This window comes from Sorex fumeus, unplaced genomic scaffold, assembly GCF_029834395.1.
Source record: "Sorex fumeus unplaced genomic scaffold, SorFum_2.1 ptg000044l, whole genome shotgun sequence".
NCBI classification, from domain to species: Eukaryota; Metazoa; Chordata; class Mammalia; order Eulipotyphla; family Soricidae; genus Sorex; species Sorex fumeus.
Window position 1 is genome coordinate 51,279,187 of NW_026606101.1, and position 17,318 is coordinate 51,296,504.

Consider the following 17,318-nt stretch of genomic DNA (forward strand, 5'->3'; position numbering starts at 1 on the left):
GAGCTATAGAGGCAGGTCTGATATCAAGATCCTTAATTCATTTTGATTGGACTTTTGTACATGATGTTAGGAAGGAGGTTGGATTTTTTTTTTGCATGTGACCAACCAGTTTTTCCAACACCACTTGCTGAAGAGGGTTTCCTTGCTCCTTCATAAAATATTAATTATCCATATACCTATGAAACTATCTGAATTTTCAGTTCTATTCCATTGTTCCATTGATCTGGCAGTCTGTCTTTATTTCAGTATCTCATTATTTTAATTACCCCAGCTTTACAATATACTTTCAAATTGGGTAAAGTGAAAGCCCCCCCTCATTTTCTTTTTCTTTAGAATTGCTTTGGCAATTGGTGGGTGGAAGCGGAGGGTTCTTCCTTATTTTAAAACATTTTGTTAATTGAAACGCGAAATATACGATTTTTTTCAAAGAATGTCTAGAACTACATTTGTGTCCAGTTATTATTTATAGAATTTGGATATATGAAATTCTAAAAGAGTTTAATAATTAGTATAAAGAAGTTTTTAGGGCATTTCTCTCATAAACAAACAAAACATGTTGTTCAGAGAAAGTCAAACACTGTTCTTATGGTTTCACAGTCACTTGTATATGGTATATAAAGATTTTTTTAATGAGTGCATTAAGTAAAACAAAGCGAAGATAGTTTAAACCACTTAGTATTTCTAGAAAGAAAATAAGGAAGAAAGGTGGTTACTTTAGGCAAAAAGGCACTCTCTCCCCTCACCCCGCTCGCACACCCTCCCCAGGAAAAAAAGGGATGGAATTTGACTCAATGGTAAACTTAATGCAGTAGATACCTATATTGATTGTGTGTGGTATTTTGGTCACCCTAAGGTCTGTTCCAAATATGGTTCTTAATGGTCATTCTTGGCAGTGCTTGGGGGAGACCATGTGAATCTGTGTTCAGAGATCACTACTGACAGGACTCAGTGGGACCATATGTGGTACTGAGGATCAAACCCAGGTTGGGCACATACAAGGCATGCAACTATGCATAGTACTATCTCTCCAACCCTTAAGTAAATGAGATTTTCATATAACAACACAATGCTTGTCATGTACTACAAATTACCAACTTTAAACTGTCAAAGATAGAGCTTGCTGCTAAGAGGTAATATTGGGTCTTAACAATGTTGAACATCTGGGGATGGCAGAGATGCTAATGAAACACAAACACTGTTGAGAGTGGAAGATCTAGCAAAGTAAATTAGCGTCAGATAAGATTGAAATGAGGTATTCACTTTCAGATCTCTTGTATTTGATAGCCCTCTGCTTACGAAGAGGATCCTGATTAAATAAAATGTGTCCTTTGGGGCTAGAGAAATACTACATGGGGGTAAAGTGCTTGCCTTCTATGCTGCTGACTATGGTTGAAATCCCCGGTATCTCATATAGTCCCCTGAGCATGACCAGGAGCAATCTCTGAGCACAGAGTCAGAAGGAAACCCTGAGCACTGCCAGATGTGTCCCATAAACCCCCACATAAAAGACCCAGAAAACAAACTGAAAACCAAACAAACCCCCAAATGTGTTTTTTTTTCCCCATGATTGTCACAAACCTCTCTGAGATAAATGGGTGATTCTCAATTGGCTGGCTGGGAACATACGTCCATCCTTTCTCTAATCTTTAGGACCAAGTAGGTGGACGGGCCGGCCCTGTGCTGTGCTCACAGTTGGGGACTTGCTTCAGGGAGAGATGGCTCTGGGCTGAGATTGAGGAAGAGTCAGTTTCCTCTGGAGAAAATAATTTTCAGGGCTAGACTTTCTTATAAAGGACAAGTATGTACCATTTCTGTGTTTTGTTCTTCAATTATGGTACTGGCACTATGAGGCAAAAGTGAAAAAGCTAGGAGGAATCTAGCAAAAGAAGACTTAAATTAAAACAGGATGAGTACAGTGGGAGTTCGATGATGAGGGATATTTCACATGACAGTTGAAATAGCGATGTGATTTTTCTATGGTTGGTAAAATAATGTCTAGAGTTTTCTTTCATTATTTCAAGATGAAAAGTACCTTCACACATATAAGACACTACTTTTAGTCCTACAAAAGGTTTGGTTTGTGGTCAGTTGCCAGAATTTGTGTACTATGGAATGGTGCATTTCAGGGATGTTAAATATTTTATTAATTGAGAAATCCATTTGCTTTTGATTTGTTTCAGTGCATTTTCATTATTGATCAGAGAAGGAACTCTTCTATCCCTTGTTTGTAGACATCTTTTTGACAGGGATAATACATTAAAACTTCATTAAGCTGTTAAGATTTATTCTAAATAGCGTATAAAATCCTCTAGGCAATTATGGTTCTCAGGCTTGTTAGATGTTTTATTACCATTTGATTAAAAAAATATTGAAGACTTCAAATCCACTTAACTAGCAATCTTCTTTAAAGTCTGTCATAATGGTGAATACTTTCGGGGTTTTCTTTTATTATGGAGATAATTGTAGCTTTTAACAGGATATTTGTTACACCTATGAGAGGTCAGGGGAATGGCACAATCAAGTCTTTCATCCTTTTAAAAGCTAATAGATATGTATATATTTAATATAAATTTTTAATTTGCCCATTTCAAAAAAGATTTGAAGTGCTTATCTTAAAATATATGTACAGTGATGTTAGCAAAAGAGAAACAAAATCCCCCTAAATGATGATAAAGCAAATACAAAAACAAGAGGGAAAATAAATTATGTATAAAGACAGATAAATAGATGGAGAGATGTAGGAATGTAGATGATAAATAAATAGACTGACTTGAACTTTGACTTCTTAGACGAGAGGACAAAAAAGCATTCATTGGATTACATTGTTGTCATTTAAAAAGTGGATGCCTAATAATTCTTCAAGAATATAGAATTTTCCCTGATATTTAATTGCAAAACAAATTCCCCATGAAAATTACTAAGATGTGAGACAGTGTACGATAATGGGCAATGATAGGTAGCATGTAGCTTTATTTTTAATGAAATATCATTCTTAACACAAGAATCTATTTTAATTGTACTTCCAAATTGTTTTCCTTAACCATTTATTTAAAATCACTTTTATGGATGGATATTTAGTAGCGACTGGGCAACAGTAACAACATTGAAGTGACGGTCTAGTTTTGGAACTTGAGTATTAAATATAAAAATTATTGACAGCAAATCCATGTGGTTTGAATACAGAGAAACAGAGTTGACATTCTGATAGGAAAGCAGACTTTTAACCAGTGTTCCCAGTTCGTAATTATTTTCCTTATTATTTTCTTTTGCTCTACATCCTTGTTATTGGCCATTTCCACCCTTTTTGATAGAAACCATTCTCACAGATCTGAGGTGACAGCTCATTGTAGGTTTGATTTGCATTTCATGATGATCAGTAATGTGGAACATTTTTTCATTTGTCTGTGGACTGTCTGTATGCCTTCTTTGAAATGATTTGTTTTTTATTGGGTTGTTTGTTGTTGTTGGATGATTTCTTCATATATTTTGACTGGCCACCAACCCTTTGTTGGATATTTATCGTGGTCAAATATCTTCTCCCAATTTCTAGGTTGTCTTTTCATTTTTGTGGCGCTTTCTTTTGCTATACAAAGAGCTTTTTGATTTGATACAGTCCCATTAGTTTTTTCTTGCTTTCATTTACTTTGCCTGTGAAGTTTAATTTTCAAATATTTCTCTACTATCAAGGTTTTAGTGTATCATCTGCTTATGTATTTTATGGTCTTTAGTCTGATATCTCAAGATTTTTTTTTCTTTTTGGGTTACACCCAGCGATGCTCAGGAGTTACTCCTGGATCCTCTCCAGATCCATCACATGGTAGCCAATTGCATGGTTTTATCTTTTCTTAAAACCAAGCAGTATTCCATTATGTATATGTGCCATAGTTTCTTTCTTTCTTTTTTTTTTTTGTAAATGTAGGAGTACTGCTGTTTATTCAGCCACTGATTGAATTGGGCATGAACTCCACCTTACTTTTTTTTTTCATTTTTTGTAATTTTATTTATTGAATCACTGTGAGAGCAGTTACAAAGCTTTCAAGTTTAAGTCTTGGTCATACAGTGAAACACCTGTACCTTCACCAGTGCCCATTCTTCACCACCAAAACCCCAGTATATCTCCATCTCACACCCTCCCCCTACCAGTGGGGCAGATGACCTCCACATTACTCTCTCTCCACTTTGATTACATTCAATATTTTGACACCTGACCCACTATTATTATTTGGGATTTTACCCCAACACTCGGATCTGCCAAAAAGGCAACAGTAGACAATTTGTTTTCTGTTGCTGGTTGTGAATAACATAAGATGTCGCACAGCTGCAGTAGTAGCCGCGCAGTTTTGAAATTCTGAAATTTTAACAATTAAATCTGGAGGGATTTCTGCCAAAACCCTCTGCCAATTTCTCGTCACTGCGGGCCCAAAGCTGACTGTCCAATGGCCTCTGGAGGATGGCAGCCACTGAGTTGCCAAGGGGGAGCAGGCGGAAGGACAGAACCCTTTCCCCCCTGGGGTGGCACGGCCTTGGTAACCTACTGCGGGGTCCAGACGCATTTCTGCCAAAAGCCGCTGGGTTTTGAGATTTGTTTCTGAGTCTCTGGGCTCATGGCCATTAAGCAGCTTGATCAGGAGTCAGAGAGGCCATTTGTGGGCGGTGACTCGGGGTCTCGTTGGGATGGGGGGGGGGGGGGGAAGGGTGTACCATAGTTTCTTTATTCAGTCATCTATTCTTGGGCAGGAGTGGTTTCCAAGTATTGGACTATTGGGAATAGTGTCACAGTAAACAACCGGGTACAAATGTCCTTTCTAAATAGAGTTTTTGGGTGGATAACAAGAAGTGGAATTGCTGGGTCATTTGGGAGTACAATTCCTAGTTTTTAAATGACTGTCTGCATTATTTTCCAAAAAGGCTGGATCAATCAACATTTCTACCAATAGTAAATGAGATTCTTCCCCCGCCCCCCCCCCAATTCCATGCCAGCACTGATTGCTTCTGTTCTTTGTGATACGTGCCAGTCTCACTGGGGTAAGATGATACTTCATTGTTGTCTTGATTGACATTTCCCTCGTGATAATTAAGATGGAGCATTTTTTTTCATATACCTTTTAGCCATTTGTATATGTTCTTTGAGAAGTTTCTATTCAGCTCTCCCCACCATTTTTGAATGAGGTTGGTTATTTCTACCTGTGCTTTATATGTCTTGTGCTTTATATCACTGTCACTGTCACTGTCCTCCCGTTTGTTCATCGATTTGCTTGAGCGGGCCCAGTAACGTCTCCATTGGAGACTTTGTTGTTACTGTGTTTTGGCATATCGAATACAACACAGGTAGCTTGCCAGGCTCTGCCGTGTGGTCAAGATACTCTCGGTAGCTTGCCGGGCTCTCTGAGAGGGGCAGAGGAATTGAACTCGGGTCGGCCATGTTGGCTGCGTGCAAGGCAAACGCCCTACTGCTATGCTATCGCTCTAGCCCATATCTTTATATATCTTTATCAGATGATGGTGGGCAGGTTCTCCTGTTTTTATAACAAGAAAATGGAAACTCAGACTTGCCTGAACTAATAAGGGGCAGATAAACAGGATTTGAACACAAACCTTTTCTTTTTTTTTTTTTTTGGACCACTATTCACTTGTGTCTGTGTGGGAAATCTGAATCATTACACATTCTAATTTGTAGTTATTATACTTTTTCTTCTGATATTTCTGTCCCCCAAAATATCATTGATCTTGATACTTTGTACTTTTCTTAGATTCTGGTTCAAATGAGTCATTTTTCTTTAAAAAAAATAATCATATACATATATTTATACATACCTCCAACCTGGATTAACTCATATTCTATAGCAGAACCTTAACTTCTATTCTTAGATTTTCTTTTCTAATAATGAGGTGTTAATGTCTTCTTGGGAACTGAGACTATAGTCATCTTGCAATCATGATTGAAAATTGAAGAGGTTCATTTGATTCTTCAAAGCGCTTACTCACCTAGATAATGGCTCTGTAGTTCTCCACACTTAGCATGCCCACATGCTGAAGTAAAAGATTACTTATAACGATGGAAATTACCTTTATTTCTAGAGCTGCAGTGTCCCATAGGGTGACTAAGAGCCACATAGGACTATTTAAAAATCTAAATCAATTTCAATTTCGGATTTCTCAATCACACTAGCCACGTTTTAAGTACTAAGGTGCCCTATGTGGCCCCTGAGTCAGACAGTGAAAATTACAGGACATTTCCTTCATCTCTGAAAGTTCTCTTCCCATGAGGGCTGTATAGTTTTTAATGCACCCAACCCCTACCAATTGTCCCTAAAATAATGGCTTACAAACAGCGACCCCATGCTGACTTCTACAGGGATGCTGTGATCTAGGGAGCTATAAAGAACTTATCGTCCCTTCGCCTGCCACAGAGGTGGGAGGGGGGTGGTGGGGTGAGGGGTGGGGGGAAGGGATACTGGGAACATTGGTGGTGGAGAATGGGCACTGGAGGAGGGATAGGTGCTTGATCATTGTATGACTAAAATGTAAGCACGAAAGTTTGTAAGTCTGTAACTGTACCTCATGGTGATTCATTAAAAAATTAAATTAAATTTGAAAAAAGATTGGAAAAGGAACACTGAAATTTATTGTTTGGTAACATTTGGAAAAAACACCCTATTTGACTAATTAAGTCTGCTCATATATCAATTTGTCTTTTCCTCAAGATAAGCCTGAGCATGTCACTTTCTGCTTAAACACATTTCCAACCACTAGAAATAAAATGTTCTAAGATAAAAATAAAATACTTGGGGCTGGAGCAATAGCACAGCGGGTAGGGCATTTGCCTTGCACGCGGCCGACCCAGGTTTGATTCCCAGCATCCCATATGGTCCCCTGAGCCCTGCCAGGAGTGATTCCTGAGTGCATGAACCAGGAGTAACCCCTGTGCATCTCTGGGTGTGACCCAAAAAGCAAAAAATTAAAAAATTAAAAAATAAAATACTCAAAAATAAAGATGAAATAAATATGCTATCAGAAAAAAAAAAAGAACTTATCTTCCCATTGATTCCCTATGATTTTTAGCACAGAATATTTTTGTTGGCCTCTCTGGTATTTTTGTGGGACAGGGAAGGAAGCTAACCCAGGCCACATACATCGAAGTAAAACGATAAGTCCATCCAGCCAGCTTGTTTTTATCTTCCAGACTACCTACTCAACCATCATCTTGGGTCACTGTTACTCAAACCATTTGTAGACTGTTTTGTAGTGCAGTTTTAGAGACCAGTCTGCTTATTGGTGGCTCTATTATTGATAATTATGGTGCTGTTTTTAGCAAATATGTTTCAATTCTATAACAGATTCTACTATTTGTTGATGCATTCTATTATTTTGGAAGAAAAGTGTATCTTTTTATTTAAATGTAATTCATTGTATTCTGCTTGGCTTTGATTGCTGTTACAAGAAACAAGTTTGTTTTCTTCATCTTTTTACTTGTGGGTTCTAAAATAGCCTGGCATGTGGGCATATTGATAATAGGTCACTGTGGTATCCTCAAGCTTAGAGGGAATGTACTGGTAATGCATTGGTCGGAAGCACTGCCAGCTTATATGAGTAAACTTCTTGGCCCATTTTCTTCTATACAGTGTTATTTCACAGTAAGCTAAGTTAGAGAAATTGTTGAATTTTTTTCTTGTCAGTGATATTCTGTTGCTTAAGTATATAAAATAGTACTCTGAATCTCTGCTAAATTTTTTTCTCCCAAATGAGCTAAGCAGTGTATACTACTTACTGGGGTCGGTTTTGAGCCCCATGAAATACCTGGTTCTGTGCTCAGGGATCACTCCTGGTGGGGCTAGGGGGTTCATATATGATGCAGGATCTGGGTCAGCTGCACGCAAGATAAGAAGCCTACTGGCTGTACTCTCACTCTGGCCCTTAAATAAGGATCTTGAAGAGGTCTCTGTGTTCCCATACTCACAGCTGCACTATTCACAGTACCCAAGTGTGAAAACAAACTAGGTGTCATAAGGAATGCGTAATAGTGGAATATCATTTAGCCTTTTAAAAGGAAATAAACTCTGCCATTTGTGACAGCATGGATGAACCTAAAGGAACATTACACTCAAAGAAATAAGTCAGTCACAAAAAGACAAATGCTGCATGAGTTCCACTTAAGTGAGATAGTTAAAATAGTTCAACTCATAAAAGAAGAGAATGCAGTCCTGGTTACCAGGGGATAGGGGCATGGGGGTTGTTATTTAGTGAGTACCGAGTCTCAGCTATACTAGATGAAAAAGTTCTAACCATATGTCATAGATGATAATATCTCTAAGATACTGAGGTTCTCAAATTTGCTGAGACTATAGATCTCATATTAAGTGTTCTTACCCTCAAAAAAAAAAGAATCTAAACAGGGGGTCCAGCGATGGTACAGTGGGTAAGGTGCTTGCTTTGCATGTGGTTGACCAGATCTGATCCCTGGCACCCCATAATGGTGGTCCCTTCATCCCCCCTAGGAATGATCCCTGAATCAAGAGGCAGGAGTAAGCCCTGAACATTGCTGGGTATGTCCCCCAAACAACAACAACAACAAAAAGCAAATAATAGTAGTAGTAATAATAATAATAATAATAATAATAAACAAATTCTGAACAATCCCTTCAAAGAAACAGAAGGAACTCTGGGAAATGTGGGCCGTGACTATGGTATGGCACACAGGTGTTTGTATACCTACGAGCTCATGAAATTGTCACATAAAAAATGTTCAGTTTGAAGGAGAGAGAGAGTGGCAGGCTGGGGGTGGGGTGAGGAGTGATGGGAGGGAACCTGGGGACACTGGTGCTGGAAAATGCACTCTCGCCTCCCCATAGAGGCAGGCTGGGGGAGGGATGGAACACTGTGTGACTGAAACCTAATCATGAGAAGCTTTGTAAGGGTCTATCCCACGGTGATTCAATAAGAAAAAATTTTTTAATGTGCAGTTTGGAGAGCCAGAGCAATAGTACAGATGGGGCACTTGCATTGCATGCAGCCCACCCAGGTTTCATCTCCAGCACTGTCAAGAGTGATTCCTGAGTGCAGAACTAGGAATAAGCCCTCAGCACCACTGGTTGTGGTCCAAAAACAAACAAAAATGTGCAGGATTTTGGGGGTGTGGGTTTTTTCCCCCCTGTATGTCAATTATGTCTCGGTAGAGCTAGTACATTTTAAAAAATTAGAACAAAATCAAATGTCACAGTTTCTTTGAGTGAATTTAGCACAGCTGTTTTTGTTGTCAGTAAGATAGCTTACCAAAACCGAATTTGCTGGAAGAATCCCGGAGTAGGTTTGGAACTGTCTTAATTGATTGTTAGGAGTTTAATAAACCAATGAGGAAGTGTTCAGCCTTATTTAAATGTGGCATAAAGAAGTCTTCCTCGTCTACTTTTCACGCGCCCTATAGGTCAGCAAGATGATATTGTTCTCGGAGACAGTTGAATTATATAATTTTGTCATCTTTCTATTTCCCTCGTCGCTAGGTTACCATTCCCATTCTATCTCCCTTTTCCTTTGCTTTTACCGGGTGTGCAGGGCTTCTGACTCCGGCTCTCCTGTTTTCGCAGCGTTCCCCCGACTTGGATTCCCCCCACCCCCATCACAGCAACTCAGGCACGTTTTCTTTAACCCCCTCCTTTGAAACAAAACAGCGCTCGCTGAATAAAGGGTGCTTATTTCTCCCCTAGGATGCACTGATACACAGATACCACGGAGATTTCGCTTTAGATTCCCTCTTGGAATGAAAATAATTGGTGATGATGATGGTGATGATGATGATGTTGATGATGATGTTGATGATGATGATGATGATGATGATGATGATGATGTTGATGATGATGTTGATGATGATGATGATGATGATGATGTTGATGATGATGATGATGGGGAGGAGGAGGAGGAGGAGGATAGCAGGCTTCTCTTAGGGGATGAGCGCAAGGTCCACATCCACACCTTCTCTCGCCCTCGCTCCCTCGCTCCCCGCACCCCGCCTGCCCGTCGGTCCGTCAGTCTCGGGGCAGCATCGGATGCCTGATTGGCGGGGTTCTGTTGATGCTGGGCCCGGATTCCTCGCACAAGGAGGCCGGCCCAGGCTGCCCGCCGCCCATTGGCCCAGCCGCGGCGGGGCCCGCCCTCACCCAGCCCCGCACACGCCGCGGCCGAGTCCTCGGTGCGGAATCCTGGAGCGGCCCCGGTTTACATCCATTCATGAATCCGTGACGTCAGCAAGCTCGGGGCCCCTCTGCGGTGGGCCGGAGGGCCGTGTGGGTGGAATCCCGCCCCCCGATCTTCCCCGGATCCCGCCGGGCGTCCTGGACTCGCCCTGGCATCTTTCGGGGCAGCCCGACCCTGGGGCGGCATGTGTAGGAATTCTTCATCCCTGTGAGTATCACAGTCCGGCGGTTTTTTTCTTTTTTTTTTTGGTTGGTTGGTTGTGTGTTTCCGCCCCCCCCCCCCCTTCTGTTTCATCAGCGTTGATTTCGCAAGGACAGAGGGGGACTCTGTGTGTGTGTGTGTGTGTGTGTGTGTGTGTGTGTGATTGGAGGTGATGATTCCGAGGCTGATGGGGCTGTGCAAGAGACCGACCCGGCTGGGCGGGCAGGGAGAAACCCGAAACCCCGGTACTGAAACTGACAGCTGGTTCCTTTTGCACGGAGACGTGGACATTTCTCATTGAGGGCTCTGCACGCTCCCTCTGGGTGCTGGCCCGGCGCTCCTTACAGAGGGACTTCTCAGAACCGCGATGTGCACTGGATTAGGAGGAAGCCAAAATACCAGGAAGGCGCTGGGGGTGGCCCGGCCGGCCAGCGAGAGCCAGCAGGTTCTGTCCTGCCGAGGACGCGGCTCCCTTGCCGCCCTCCTTTCTCTCTTTCTCACCCTTCACCTTGCCTTTGTGCAATAATTGTGTAACAGTCATTATCTTGGAACTGCAATTTGGGAGAGATGAATACTTGTCCAACCCTCCCCCCCCCACCCTTTTTTTGTCAAAAGCTTTTTATTATGGGAAACTCTTTTATACTAGTGCTATTTTTATATGCATTTTAGTTCTTTGTCACTCTGGGGCCGTTTGATGTATGTGTGCAAAGACCTAAAAGCGTGCACCAGAGGCAAAGGGGGAGGGGGGAGCGATCCATAAATTGGGCTTTTTAAACATTTCCCTTCATGACTAGAAGGAAGCGATTCTCAGAATTGGAGTGCGTAGACGTGCACCTGCGTGGTTTTCTGCATGAACCTCCAGCTGAGAGTTTTTTCCACCGTGTTTGGGAAACAAGGAAAAGTTCGGATGTGTTTTAGATATCAAGTTGGGCTGCTTGTTTGGAGTTTGAATTGTAAGTGTTTGTAGTTGAGTTTGTTTCCTGCGGTTCTGGCTTGTGCTGGTGAAAGCTGGGATGGCCCAGAGAAATTTGGGGACAGGTGCTGTTAAATAGCTCAGCCCCAATAATTTGGTGAGGGTTCTGCTTGGAGCACTTATATTCCAGTCTGCGGAAGTACTTGTGGTTCTTTCCAGAATTTCTTTATTCTCTTCCTGGAAACAACCACAGATACTTCAAGGCTACTTCTCTTTCCGCCTTGATGTGCTTACCTCTGATGATCAATATATTTAGTCTTGAGATGGTGTCTCTTTTCTCAGGAAATAAGCTCTAAATGATGGCTCCATTGATACCCTTTGAATTATTCTTTGCAATGAATCATTCCAATTGGAAAGTCATTTCATTTCAAAACAACCATTCCTGAAGATTGAGCCCTGCCTTTTCTCTCTCATGTTGGCCTGGCCTCACTCACTTTGGTTTTCTGAGTGCATCTGAACTCGCCAGAGTTCTGGAAGAAAAAACTTTCACCAAACCAGGTTATTAGTCCAGACCTCAGACAGCCATACTTTCATATTTTGCTATTGTTTCATTGAATTGAACAAACGATAAAATTCCCTCTACTTATAAATACACAGTATTTACTTTCGTAAAAAAAATATCTTTAGAGAGATCTTGTTGAAAGAAGCAATTTCGAAATTATCCTAAATTAGTAAGATTTTCTAGAGTGCTGGTAGATAAACAAAAGACTAAATTCTTAGGAGGTTTCAAATATATTTATGTAATCAAGCTTAAATATTTCATACACATTTTGACAAGAGAGCTTTATGAAAGAAATAGTTGACACGGCAGATTTATTAAAGTTAAACTATCCCTTTAGTGCACAGAGTAGAGAGAGAATCTCTCTCTCTCCAGTCCTAGTGGCTATATTCTAGCTAATATTTATTTTCATGTATAGCGTACTTGTAGGGGACAAAAACAACAATAACTCTTAATTGTTTAATATCAAACAATAAAATCCTGTGTATCAGTGGCTGCCAATAGATGGCTTTCTGTTTAAAAATTGAAGCTACTCCAGAAGTAGGAATTAATTTATTTAGTAAACAAAGTCAGTCAAACCAGAGCCATGTCCTGAGGAGCTAGCAAAAGAATAGCTCCTGAGGGCCAGAGGCCTTATTCACTGGGTAGATGAGGGAACAGCCTCTCAGGTGATTGCCAAACCGGTCAGTTTGGTTTGCACTGTCTACCTGCGAGTCTCTCTGCTGTGCCACAGCAGAATTCCTTGTCTGGGGAATTCAAAAGAGTCAGAGTGGCCAAGATGGTCAGTCCTGCGAGCTGGCATTCAGAATTGCAATCCCTCTTGTGATCTTGATTAAAAAAAAAAAAAAGAATTGCCTAGTGGGGGCTGGAGCCGTAGTAGAGTAGGTAGGGCAGCTGCCTTGCACTAGACTAACCTGGGTTCGATTTCCAGCACCTCATATGGTCCCCTGAGCTCTTTGAGAGGGATCCCTGAGCACTACCAGGTGTGGCCTTAAAAAAACAAAAACAAGTTGCCTAGAAACTTTTTACTTTTCAAGGACGGTGGTGGGGGGAGCATTTTAGGGGCTTGCCTTGCACATGGCAGACCTGGGTTCAATCCCAGCACCATCTATGGTCCCCAAAGCCTGCCAGGAGTGATCCCTGCGTGCAGAGCCAGGAATAAACCCTGAGCACTGCTGGATGTGGTTCCATAACAAAACAAAACAAAAAAGAAAATGGCAGCTTAAAGATAACACATCCCTGCTATATTGATTATTATTCCATAAGGATTGAATAAAATAAAGATTTGGAGGATATAGGCATTACCCCTAAACTAGAAGTAGATTTATGTTTAGATTTACCTGAGGTATTCTCTCTCTCTCTTCCTCTCTCTCTCCCCCCTCCCCATCTTCTTCTTTCTTCCTCTTCCTTACTTTCTTCCCTCCTTTCTTCACCTTTCTCAGTCTTTTCTCTTCAGTAGTTTTTACTCTGATCATAGAGTTGTTCAGACACTGAAATCTATTTTAAAATATTTTTCTCAGTGCCAAAAAGGAACAGCATACCCACTGACAATATTACTTCTCATTTCTTCTTAACCTCATAGGCAAGTTCTAGTCTACTTGTATACATATATTTGTCTATACTAATGAAATTGTGCGGCATTTTGATCTTTTTAACTAGTCTTTTTCATGTAATATGGTATTTCCAAAGTTTGTGTTTATCCTGTATCATCGCTTCATTCCTTATTATGGAATAATAGTTCATTCTATAGCTATACCTGCTACTCTTTACTAATTAATTAACAAATGTTGGGTTGTCTCCACTTTGGGCATAATAGTCATGCTGCTCTGTATACTGGGATACAAGTTTTTTTTTATTTTTATTTTTTTAATTGAGATACACAGTTACAAAACTGTTCATGGTCAGGTTTCAGTCACACAATTATTCAACACCCATCCTTCTTGTCCATCTTCCACCACCAATGACCCCAGTACAAGTTTGTTGTTTTTTTTTTTACAAACACAGGTTGTCAATTCTCTTGAGCATGTATATACTTAGGAATGAAATTGCTGAGTCTTATGATAGTTATTTATCATTTTAAGGAAATACCAAACTTTTTTCATAATTTAAAATTTATTTATTTTATTTTAAGTCACCATAAATTACAAAGTTATTGATGACTGGGTTTCAGGGATACAATCTTTCAACACTAATTTCTCACCAGTGGCCACTTCCCTCCATCAATGCCTCCTGTTTCTCTTCCACATCTGCCTGCCTCTATGAGAAGCACTTTCAAAATTTTTTTTCTCAAACTCTTTTTAAAGCAACTATATAGGGGGGCTGAGCAATAGCACAGCGGGTAGGGTGTTTGCCTTGTACGCGGCCGACCCATGTTCGATTCCCAGCATCCCATATGGTCCCCTGAGCACTGCCAGGGGTAATTCCTGAGTGCGGAGTCAAGAGTAACCCCTGTGCATCGCCAGATGTGACCCCAAAAAGCGCAAAAAATAGAATGAAGCAACTATATAGGGATGCAAGTGATAATATAACATGTAGGACGCTTGCCTTGCATGACCCTGGTTCAATCTCCAGCACTCTCTGTGGGTCTCCAGGCCTACCAGGAGTGATCACAAAACCAGGAGTAAGCCCTGAGCATTGCCAGGTGTGGATCAAAATCCCAAAATAAAAAACTGAAGCAACTGCATAACTTTATATTCCAGCAGAAAGGTTGGACAATTTCCTCATAAACACTTGTTATTTTCTCTCCTTTTTTTGCCAGAGCCATCTTAGTGAGTTTGGTGTTCAATGGTATCTCATTGTAGCTTTGGTTCACATCTCCTGATGGCTAATGATGTTGAATATCCTTTTTTCTTTTCACACTTACAAAGTACAAAGTTGTTCATGATTGAATTTCAGTCATATCAAATTCCAGGACCTGTCCCTTCACCCCTATACATTTCCCACCATCAGTGTCCCCGTCTCCTTCCCACACCCCATCCCCCATCTCTGTGGCAGGCACTTTTCTTCTCTTCCCCCCTCCTGCTCCTCTCTCTCTCTCTCTCTCTCTCTCTCTCTCTCTCTCTCTCTTTCTCTCGGATTATGGTTTGCAATACAGATTCCAAGAGTTTATCATGTATATCCCTTTACCTACTAGGAGTGATCACTGAGTGCAGAGCCATGAGCATTGGCAGGTGTGGTCTAAAAAAAATTTTTTTTAAGCGGGGTTGGACAGACACTATGAAGCTACTTCTACATGAGGATTTAAACCAGGATGCTAGCAAAGCACTTGAACCCCCATATCTGTCCTCCCTGCCTCCACCAGCTCCATTGTTCTTCCCCTTCCCCTTTTTTCTCTGTCCTGTGAATTCTGAGTCCTGTCCAAGAATTGTAGGTCTAGACTGGCATGAGTATAGGAACTTTAGCAGTGGTCTAGACTGGAATATAGTAATATAAATGGGAGGATGAAGGTTCAGTATTAGCATAATAGATGGAGTGGAAGATAAAAGTCTGAGGGTAAGTAGGGATTATCATGCGATAACTAATCATGGAACCCAGACTGGTAAATCTGCTGCCACAAAGCAATCAGGAATAATCCAAGGAGAACTGAGGACCAACATACTGAGCATGAGATAAGTATTGAAAGCAGTGGCAGTAAAAGATCATAATAGGAAAAACAATTTATGAAACCAAACTAGCATGTGTACAAGTATTAACATTCATAGAATCAAATCTTGACCATGTGCTTGAGAGATTGAGTAGACAATAATGAAAAAATCCACATAACAACTTCTTCTTCTTCTTCTTCTTCTTCTTCTTCTTCTTCTTCTTCTTCTTCTTCTTCTTCTTCTTCTTCTTCTTCTTCTCCTCCTCCTCCTCCTCCTCCTCCTCCTTCTCTTCATATTCTTCCTTTTCTCTTACTCCTCCTCCCTCCTTCTCTTTCTTTTCTCTCTCCTCCTCCTCCTCCCCCCTACACCTTTTCCCCTTCACCCTACCCTTCCTCCTCCTCCTTTTTCATTTTCATTGAGACTTATTTAGAAACATGTAAGGAGGGAAAAAGGAAGAAGTGTGTGGTCAAGAGGGAGAACACAAACTTCTCCATAGTGGAAAGAAAATAAGCAAGCAATCAAAGAAACATAGAGGCAAGCAAACAAGATATGTGTTCAAGGGAGAACATGGTCTTCAAGAGCAAGCCAATTTTTTTACCATCTTAGAAACCTATTTTAGGGAAATGCAAATAACAAATAAGTAATTCAGTTTAAACAATGCTACTTGTTAAGGAGGAAAATTAAGCTTGTTCACAGTAGAAATGACATCTGCACTGGTGCATTCATTGTAGAACATTTACGCCAGCCAGAATTTGGAAACAACCCGAGTGCCTGAGAACAGACAACTGGTTAAAGAAATTTTGGTACATCTATACAATGGAATACTATGCAGTTGTTAGGAAAGATGAGGTCATGAAATTTGCTTATGAGTGGATGGACATGGAGAGTACCATGTAAGTGAAATGAGTCAGAAAGAGAGGGACAGACATAGAAGGACTGCACTCATTTGTGAATATAAAATAATATGAGACTAACATCCAAGGACAATAGAGACAAGGGCCAGGAATATTGCATCATGGTTGGAAGCCAGCCTCATGAGTTTGAGGGATAAGGCAGGTGGGATAGAGAAGGGATCAGTAAGTCAACAATGGTTGGAGGGATTGCTCGGGATGGGAGATGTGTGCTGAAAGTAGATAAAGGACCAGACATGATGGCCTCTCATTATCTGTGTTACAAATCATAATGTCCATAAGTAGAGAGAGAGAGAGAGTAAGAGGGAAATTGTCTGAGGGGAAGGGTGGGATGGTGGTGGGGAAGGATACTGGGAACATTGGTCGTGTAGAATGTGCACTGGTGGAGGGATGGATGTTCGATCATTGTATGATTAAAACTCAAACATGAAAGCTTTGTAACTGTATCTCACGGTGATTCAATAAAAAATTTTTTTTAATTAAAATTAAAAAGAAAAGAAAATTAAGCTTGTTGGAGAAAATACAGGGTGCTGGGGGTGGGCTAAAGTTTATTTATTTTGTTAAAGGTTTTTGCATTTATGATTTAAATGCAAATAAAGATTCTACAAAGAGATTCGGGAACCTTCAAACCGAAGGGTTGTCAGTTGACCTAAGAATCACTTTGGATTCATAAGGAGACCTTCTAAATACAGTGTCCATTAGCATTTCATTCACCTTGTACCCTTATACCCTGGGCTTGAAACAGAGCAGACCCTCCCTAGGTATTTATTTATTGTATGAGTGCTGCTTTTTAAAAGATTAGTCATTTTCTGTTTTGTGGAGGCCAGGAAAAAGAAACTTTCACATATTTTTCTTGATGCACAGTACTTAGGGTAGATCCTTCTAATATGTATGGATGTGGGGGGGGGGGGTCTGCAGGGGCGGGGGACAGGGTGTCCTGATGTCTTACCCTAAAAATCTCT

At 40.7% G+C, this 17,318-nt stretch overlaps 1 protein-coding gene across 4 annotated transcripts in view; it reads left to right on the forward strand.

Annotated features, from left to right (window-relative positions):
* Window positions 1-17,318, forward strand: part of MAP3K13 (mitogen-activated protein kinase kinase kinase 13) — a 204,177-nt gene that overhangs the window by 81,677 nt on the left and 105,182 nt on the right. Inside the window, exon 1 of one of the 4 annotated variants that reach the window (XM_056121642.1) lies at window positions 10,361-10,395. The exons of the other annotated variants lie outside the window; for them this stretch is intronic. The gene's annotated coding sequence lies outside the window, so the exon portion shown is untranslated. Of the gene's footprint in view, window positions 1-10,360; window positions 10,396-17,318 lie in introns of those variants that run through there. 4 annotated transcript variants of the gene reach the window in all.